Here is a 9,574-nt window from a genome sequence, read left to right as displayed (position 1 = left end):
TATTTATTTTTAAATTCATTGCAATTGTATAAAAAAAGGCAAAGACACACAACTCAAATACCCAAACAACCTGCCCACGATGCATGTTTAAATTTGCAACACATATTTTATACAAATGCATTTATTAAACTAATTTTGAATACATGTAACTAATTAAATCAATATACTAAAAAAATTAATTGTAAGAAATTGTTCTATTTATTTCATTTGTTTTATTTTCTTTTATCAGCCACTACACTATTGAACTTTGTCCAACGAAAAAATTTGTTATTACATTTTGTGTTCCTGTCTTTTGCTTAATCTCCCCAAAAAATTTAACAACGCAAAATGTTATAATCCAAAAATCGTGTTATTACGTTTTGCGTTATTACATTTTGCGTTGATTTCGACGCAAAATTTAATAGCGCGAAATGTAATAATTCTCCAAAATGTTTTGTTACATTTTGCGTTGTTTACATTCTGCATTGATTTCGACGCAAAATGTAATAACGCAAAGTGTAATAACCCAGGTTTATTACATTTCGCTTTGTTTTACATTCGCGTTGTAACAGCGCATAAGTAAAAATTAAAATATATGAAGAGTTTAATGTTTGATATCTTGAATTTAATGTGGACGAATACCGTACAGAATTTTATTTTAACTTTAGAAACAACTACATTGAAAGTGCTTACAATATCGTGAGGGGTGAACATGTTGCGAATGTCGATGTATCCCCATGGCCACATACTAGGATCTGCTCGTTTGAAATAATGACATGAAAAAACTTTAATTATTTCATTTATGTCACAGGAGAGTTGAACAAACACAATTTTTTAATAAATAAAATTAAAGAAATAAAATCAAAAATTAACATATTCGACATAAGTTAATTTTTATCCAGGTTTCATGTGATATGGAGTGATAACGCATACATATATTGGCTAAACACTGAAATCCTTCAGTATTTTTTTCCTGATACATTTGTGTTGTTATGATAGACGCCGACTATCGAAAAATCGTCGTTTAAAGGTCCAGATTGGCCAAAATGTTTTAATTTATCTCCAATAGATCGCTATGTTTTTCAAGCCGTATTTCTCAAGCCGAGCGGGTTTTAATTTTTTATTCCCAAAGGGACCGATCTTATAGAGTTATCGTTCCACTTATGGCGAAGCAAACGCAGAAGGATAAAACGTCGCTGAACTAGGACCTGGGGCCCCCCCGCAAATATTCGTCATTTTCGTAGTAATAAAACATTCTAGGAACTCTCCAGGCATTAAAGGCAAAAAAAGTAAATTCATCGCTATCATCAATACGGAGACCTCAGGTCACCTTATATATTCATTGAATTTTATATGATAGACAATTTTCTTTGTCTTACTCCAAAATAATCATATTTATAACTTTATAACATAATTTTCTAATATATATATTAGCAGAAACGTGAAAATAATAAAGGGTAACCAGAGATAAACTAATATTTTACATCAATAGGGGGCCAAAGATCCCCTTTACATTGTACATCAGTAGGGGGACCAGGGGCCACCTTATATTAACATATTGGGGAGACCTTTTTACCTTTTTTGTACATCATCAGAGGGATCATAGGTCACCTTACATTTTAAATTAATAGGGGTCAAAAGGTTATCTTTTATTGCACATAATGGGGGACCTGGGGATACCTTATATGTACATCTTTGGGGCCCAGGGTCCCCTATAATGTTTAATCATAGGGGGACTACAGGTAACCTAATATTGTATTTTACATAAGTAGGGGGCCCAGAGGATACCTTATATTGTACATCAGTAGGGAGACCAGAGGGCACCTTATATTGTATAGTGGGGGGACCCTCATACTATACATCAGTAGGGGGACCAGTGGACCCCTTTATATTGTCATAATACGGGGACCAGGGTCCTCGTATTTTACATTAGTAGGGGACTATTGGTCACCTAATAACCTAATATTGTATGTACATGTAAGAGACCAGAGGTCACCTTATATTGTACATAGTAGAAAAACCAGAAGTCATCGTATATTGTACATAGCAGAAGGACCAGAGGTCACTTTATTGTAATTTTAAAGGGACTAGTGGTCATCTAATTTTATGTACATCTGTAGCGGACCGAGGACACCTTATATTTTACATTAGTAGTGGGACCAGAGGTCATCTTATATTATACATAGCAGAAGGACCTGGGGCCCTTTTTGTATATAGTGGGGGTCCAGAGGACACCTTATATATACATCTGTAGGGGGTCCAGAGGACACTTTTATTGTCTAGTGGGGGGAAAAGGGGTCACCTTTTATTGTACATCAGTAGGGGGACCAGAGGACACCTTATTTTGTACATCATTACGGGGACCAGAGGTCACCTGATATTTTACATTAATACAGGGGCTAGTGGACACCTTATATTGTACTGTACATCAGTAGAGGGGATAGAGTTCACCTTATATTGTACACCAATAAGAACCAGAGGACACCTTATATTGTACATCAGTAGGGGGACCGGGGGTATTTTATATTGTACATAGTAGGAGAAACAGAGTTCACCTTATATTGAATAACAGTAGGGGAACTAGGGTACTTTTATTGTACATAAGTAGAGGGGGGGGAGGTCCCCTTTAGATTAAACATCAGAAGGATGTCCAGAAGTTACAAATGTACATCAGCAGGGGTACCCTAGGTGACCTTTTATTGTACATCAGTAGGGGGACCGGGGGTCACATTTTATTGTACATCGTAAGGGGAAGAGGTCACCTTTTTTAACATCAGAATTTGACCAGACGTCATTTTATATTTTACGGGGAATAGTGGTCACCTAATATTGTACTGTACATTGTAGCGGGGCCAGAGGACACCTTATATATAACACCAGAAAGGTGACTAGAGATCACCTTATATTGTACATCAGTAAGGGGATGAGAGGTCACATTATATTGATCATTAGCAGTTGCCGGGTTCACCTTATATGGTACATCGGTTGGGTGCCAGAAGACACCTTATATTGTAAATAGTACGGGGTCCAGGGGTCACCTGATATTTTCATGAGTACGGAGCTGTGTCACCTAATATTTTACTGTACTGTAAGGGAAGAGGTCACCTTATACTGAACATCAAAAAGGGGGACCAAAGCACTACATATTGTACATCGTGTAGGACCAGAGGTCATCTTATATTGTTCATCAGCAGAAGGACCAGAGGTAGCTTATATTGTACATAAGGAAGGCACTACTAAGTCAAAAACGTACTGACATTCCCATTTTTTACTGACAAACTTAGAAAATTACTGACAATATGCTGTCGTTACTGTAAAACTTAGACAATTACTGACCATTTTACTGCCGGTTGATAAACTCAGAAAAGTGCTGACAATCTTAGTCGGTGCTGATAAATTTAACAATTACTGACCCGTTTACTGTCCCTGCTGAAAAACTTTGACAAGTCTGACATTTACTGATAATTACTGTCCTTATTGTTCTCGCTCTGGGGAGGCTGCAGAGGTGTGAAATTGATTTTTTTTTTTTTTCAACATAAGTTTTTATTTCATTTATTTGTTTTTCATATAATTTTTAAATATGTCCAGAAGAAAAGATTGAAAAAAAGCTTCTTTGATCGATTTATAGAAAATTTATTTGTAAAAAAAATATTTTCAGGAGAAGGGATAAAATTTCAAAACCCTCAAAAGATAAGAAATTTAAAAAAAAAAATAAAAATCTTCTTTTATAGTGAGATTAAATTTTACGAGGGTCTTTCCTTTTTATAATAAAACATCGTTATTATAAGACATGCAGTTTATAATATTTTCTTAATTAACATTAACTCCCTGACTTTCTTTAATATTAATTTAGAGAATTAAATTTTTTTTAATTTAAAGAATTAAACTGTTAGATTAGATGTGTTTTATTCAATTTTGATTTAATTTATTCAAATTAGTTTGAATAATTTTTAGCACGAGGTGAGGTTGTAGGTCCCCCCTTTTGAGGAAAACCGTTTTTTTTAGATTTCATATCATGTAAAAATTTTAATAATGTGGAGGCCATTTAAATTTGATTTTGTGCAGTCAAACTTACTCGAATCCAAACATTTCAAAAAAAAAAAATTAAAAGACAGACCAGAGATTTAAAAAAAAAAAAAGATTTTTTATTTCATTTATTGGGCAGGTGGAGGGGGGGGGGGGGGCTACGGGCTCACGATCATTATCCTTTGACATTTTCATTGATTTAGTTACTGTCCGCATTATTCATCTGAAACAATGTACATCTTTAAGCTGATTTTCGAATCTGGATTTTCTGGCCCCCCACCCGCAAGTTTTTTTTAATTCAAATGTTGTAAAACCATTTTTTTATATTATCATATTTTTTATGCATATCCTGAAACAAAACGTTGATAAATTTTCTTTTCAAATAGAGTGTGGTAGACGTTCACATGGATCTAGTTTCTTTTCAAATTTAAAGGGGGGGGGGGGTTAGTGCAACTAAATGTAGAACAATGAACATTTATTTATTAATTTTACTGAAGTAGAGGATATACTGTCGTGTTTAAATTTATTTTTTATCTGTTTAATAAAAAAAAATTAGATCCTATTAACTTAATCAATCGACGTTTCATAGCTTTGTTCGGTATCGAAACCAGTATCATGATTTTACAGCAACACTGCGCTTTTTATTGTTCTTGAAAATTATTCAAGTCGTTTAGCTGGTATCCAGCCGAATTAGATAGCGCTTGGGTACCTTTCACGGAAACTCTGTGAAGCACCTGTGTGTAGAAGAACTTGCCTGAGGCGATCCGAGTGTGTACGGTAGCGGGTAAAGAAGACAATAGGTGTCACTGCAGCATTATACAGAAGAGGACTTGCCGGATTTCAATGGAAGTTAGTTACGCAACATTACGGCGACAGGTAGACTCTTCAACACAGTTAAGGCCGGTATACACGGTAAGATTTGTAATATAAGATTTGTATTATAATACAAAATCTTACTGTGTATACACTCTTAATACAGTGTATCATAAGATTTTTTCGAATCTTATAAAACTGTATTAAGAATAGAGCAATGTTCTATTTCCTATTACAAGTCTTAACTCACCTTTCACTTTCAACCAATCAAATCTACTCACATTGGGGGTCATCCTATTTATATCATTACTAAATAAAGCACATGGTAATAAATAATGACCGACTTTTCGAGTAAAGATATCGAAAAACTCGTGGTTTTATGGGAAGGGGAAGAGGACTTGTGGAATATATCAAGCTGTAGCTACCACAAAAAAGATGCTAGAAGCAGAGCTTATTATTATCGTTTTTATTATTTTGACAGAGAGAAAAATATGGCAGGAGAAAACACGTGGGAATAATAGTTTATTTACAATTTTATAAGACATGTATTTGCGTGTGTACAAGAAAGTATTACAAAACAAAAGTATTATAATACTTGTATTATACTACAAATCTCATCGTGTATACCGGCCTTTAGAATTTGAGAAATTCAACACCAACACATACGTAACATAAAACTGCAATCTACAATCCTTCAACCTCTTCTTAGATTAAATAAATTATTTTTTTAACTATACCGATGTAAGATAAAATTAACGATTAATGAAAAAGAAGAATGATGTGAAAACCAACCGGGGACACACTTTTTAAAGATTTAAGCAAGGATAAATATATATAAGAAGTACATTACATCTAGTTTTGTAAAAAAAATTACTGGTTCCTAATATTTTTGTTAAGTCGTGTGTGTGTGGGTGTGGGACAGTGAAGTGAGGAATTTGTTTGATTATCAAATCAGATAAAAAATAGTTCATAGGATATTTTCTTAACTTTTTATCAGTAATTTAGAATAATTAAAAATAAAAAAACAAATTATATGCGGCAATATCATGACAGTAAAAAAAATCAGCCGGAGTTTAACTATATTTTAAACTTTGCCTGGGTTGATATTGATTTTTTGAAGAGAGAGAGAGAGAGAGAGAGAGAGAGAGAGAGATGAACGGCAACTCGACACGGAAGATTGTGGGCACCCACAGTTAGCGAATAATCTTAATCTTATGAAAAAGAAAGATGTTAATAAAACCTGAATAAAATATATCATGACGGGTATAAATTGATCAAATGGACAAAGAAATTTGCATCATTAAAAAAACTTGCACATTTTTATAAATCCTTTTCAAGTATACTGGATATTTTTTTCAGGTAATGTGTGTAGGGGGGGGGGTTATACATGTATACTAGAGGGTTCGAAATAAATATTTGTTAGCACTGGTTCGACGGGCTTATGACTTTCAATTTTCACTTCTTCGTAAAATATTTTACAAGACAAGTCCGCATTCTGCCTCATTATCATGTTAACATCATAACATCCCCTACGCCTACCTACTTTAATGAGATGAAATTTAACTTCGGCACATAAAATTAAATTAATTCCAATTCACCGATAGCTTCAGGGGGAAATGGTAAGTATGAACATGAAATATTTTTGTTCAAATTGAATCATGATTAAAAAATACTTAATACTTAAAAAACTAAATCGTGATCTACAACCCCCCCCCCCCGGCAATGTGAATAAACAGAGTACTGTTCAAGTAATTTAAAGCGTCAGTACTGTTTGTATCTTTGAGAGAGAAAGAAGAAAAATATTGGAGAAAATGGTGCTACTGCTAAATAATAATATTAGTCTTAATGCTGACCTAGTAAATATGAATATTTTCCGTAAGATTACTATAATTGCTACTAGTACATGAATTTTTATCTCTAGTCTAATCAATATCTATTAGTCTCCGACATTGGGTACTTATGAACCCTGTGTAAGCGACCAACCAACCATTCAGATAGATACCGGTAAAATGTTTTAAGTGACAAAATTAACAAGGCATAGTACAAGTTTATAAGTGGAATACTGTACTGTTCAATAGGGGAACTCCCGTATCAGCAAATGAAACCGGAAATCCTTTAACAGGGGTAAAAAATTACCTGGTATTTGACTTGTACAGATGTCCGAGAACATTAGGAAACTGAATTACCTATGAGTAATTAATTATTCAATATGTAGAAGATTCCCTATTTTAACAAGATACATCTGTCCTGTTTGTGAAAAGAAAATTAATACAACTTTCCAATCGTGAAAAGGGGAGGGGGGTCTCTAAAGTCAGATATCTGTGTGCAAAGAAATTAATAGATGAAAACTAACTTGATGAATAATTAATTTTAAATAAATTCTTTAATTGAACTGGGATAGATATATTCTACACATAAATTTAAACTTGATTTACACGTAGTTTATTTCAAATCATATTCTGAATTATTTTACAGATATCGATAATATTTTAAATTAGATTTAAAAAAAAATAATAAACTATTTTTTTTTTCATCAAAAATTAAAATAAGACTGTTTTTAAACGCAAAGTATAACACACAGTTATTTTCACACCACTGAAGCCTCCCCGAGAGCGAGAACAATAGGGACAGTAATTATCAGTAAATGTCAGCACTTGTGTAAGTTTTTCAGCAGGGACAGTAAACGGGTCAGTAATTGTCTAAGTTTTTCAGCACCGACTAAGATTGTCAGCACTTTTCTAAGTTTATCAGCACCGGCAGTAAAAAGGTCAGTAATTGTCTAAGTTTTACAGTAACGACAGCACATTGTCAGTAATTTTCTAAGTTTGTCAGTAAAAAATGGGAATGTCAGTACGTTTTTGACTTAGTAGTGAGGGGACCAGAGGTCACCTTATATTATACATAAGTAAGGGGACCAGAGGTCACCTTATATTTAACATCAGTAGGATGACCAGAGGTCACCTTATATTGTTCATCAATAAGGGGGACCAAGGGTCACCTTATATTGTTCATCAATAAGGGGGGCCAGAGGCTACCTTATATTGTTCATCAGTAAGGGGGACCAAAGGTCACCTTATATCTAACATCAGAAGGGGGACCAGAGGTCACTTTATATTGTACATCAGTAGAGGGACCAGAGGCCACTTAATATTGTATATCAGCAGGGGGACCAGGGGTCACCTTATATTTAAGATCAGAAGGGGGACCAGAGGTCATCTTATATTGTACATCAGTAGGGGGACCAGAGACCACCTTTTATTGTACATCAAAAAAGGGACCAGAGGTCACCTTATATTTAACACCAGAAAGGGGACTGAGGTCACCTTATATTGTACATCAATAAGGGGATGAGAGGTCACCTCATATTGATCATCAGCAGGGATACCAGGGGTCACCTTATATTGTACATTGGCAGGGGGACCATAGGTCACCTTACATTGTACATTAAAAGGGGACCAGAGGACATCTTACATTGTACAACAGTAGGGGGACATGAGGCCTTTTTTTATTGTATATCAGTAGGGGGACCAGAGGTCACCTTATATTGCACATCAGTAAGGAGATCAAAGGACATTTTATATTGTACATCAGCAGGGGGACCAGGGGTCACCTTATATTGTGAATCAGTATGACCAGAGTCCACCTTATATTGTACAACAGTAGGGTGACCAGAGGTCACCTCATATTGTACATCAGTAGGGTACCAGAAAGGGGACCAGAGGTCACCTTATACATCAGTAGGAGGACTAATGGAGTTTTATGAAGAGAATTACTTTTACAATAGACAGCTGACTTTTACATTTTAAGTAATGGAGTACGTCATTGTTTAAATTGTAAAAGTCAGTAGTCGATTGTAAAAGTAAGTCTCTTCATAAAACTCCAGTGGTCACGTAATATTGTACATCAGAAGGGGGACCAGATGTCACCTTGTATTGCACATCAGTAGGGGGACCTGAGGTCACCGTATATTGTACATCAGTAGGGGGACTAGAGGTCACCTCATATTGTACATCAGTAGGGGGACCAGAGGACACCTGATATTGTACATCGTAAGGTCACTTTATACAAGGGTCGTTTAATAATGTCTTCGGTGCTCAGAAAGAAACAAAAGTCGCTTTTCAATAATTTAGTTATAATGATTTAACCTAAAATTATCTTTTCATTAAAACACATGTAAGTAACATTTTTATCCAATTTCTGATTCATTTTTAATTGTTTTTAGAACTCATTTTCTGGTATGAACCTTTGTATACTGGATTATGTGCAGATCCTCTGATTTCCTGGACTTGTTTCTTCCTTCTGAAAGGCGTTTTCTCAAGTTTGGCAAATGGAACAAGTCAAAAGCCAAAAGATCCGGCGAATATTGTTAACGTGAATGAACATTAACTTTTGTTTATCCCCAAGACTCCGTTACTCTTCAGGGCTTTCGGGTTTGGACGCTGTCATGGAAAAAATCTTATGTTGTGGATTCCTTATTCTCATTAACCTTTTGATTTTTTGCCAAAAAATTGCTTTCTAGATTCCTCCAGAAATTAAACTGCATCCCCGAATACGAATTTGAACAATAAAACCACTAATATTTAAGAAAAATGCTTATAAATCTATCCTTGTGTTCTTGCAATTCTCTGCTCTTCTTAGATCTATGCTTTTTTTGTCAAGTACATCTTATTGTAAATTTGTTTTGAGGGTTTTAAGCAATAGATTCATGTTTCATTATCTGTTTGAAATTCAAATAAACGTGGATAACTACAAGTAT

This window comes from Saccostrea cucullata, unplaced genomic scaffold (genome assembly GCF_032062105.1).
Source record: "Saccostrea cucullata isolate Sc308-1 unplaced genomic scaffold, CSIRO_AGI_Scuc_v1 ctg4953, whole genome shotgun sequence".
In the NCBI taxonomy this organism is placed as follows: domain Eukaryota; kingdom Metazoa; phylum Mollusca; class Bivalvia; order Ostreida; family Ostreidae; genus Saccostrea; species Saccostrea cuccullata.
Note: the sequence above shows the minus strand (reverse complement) of the source record.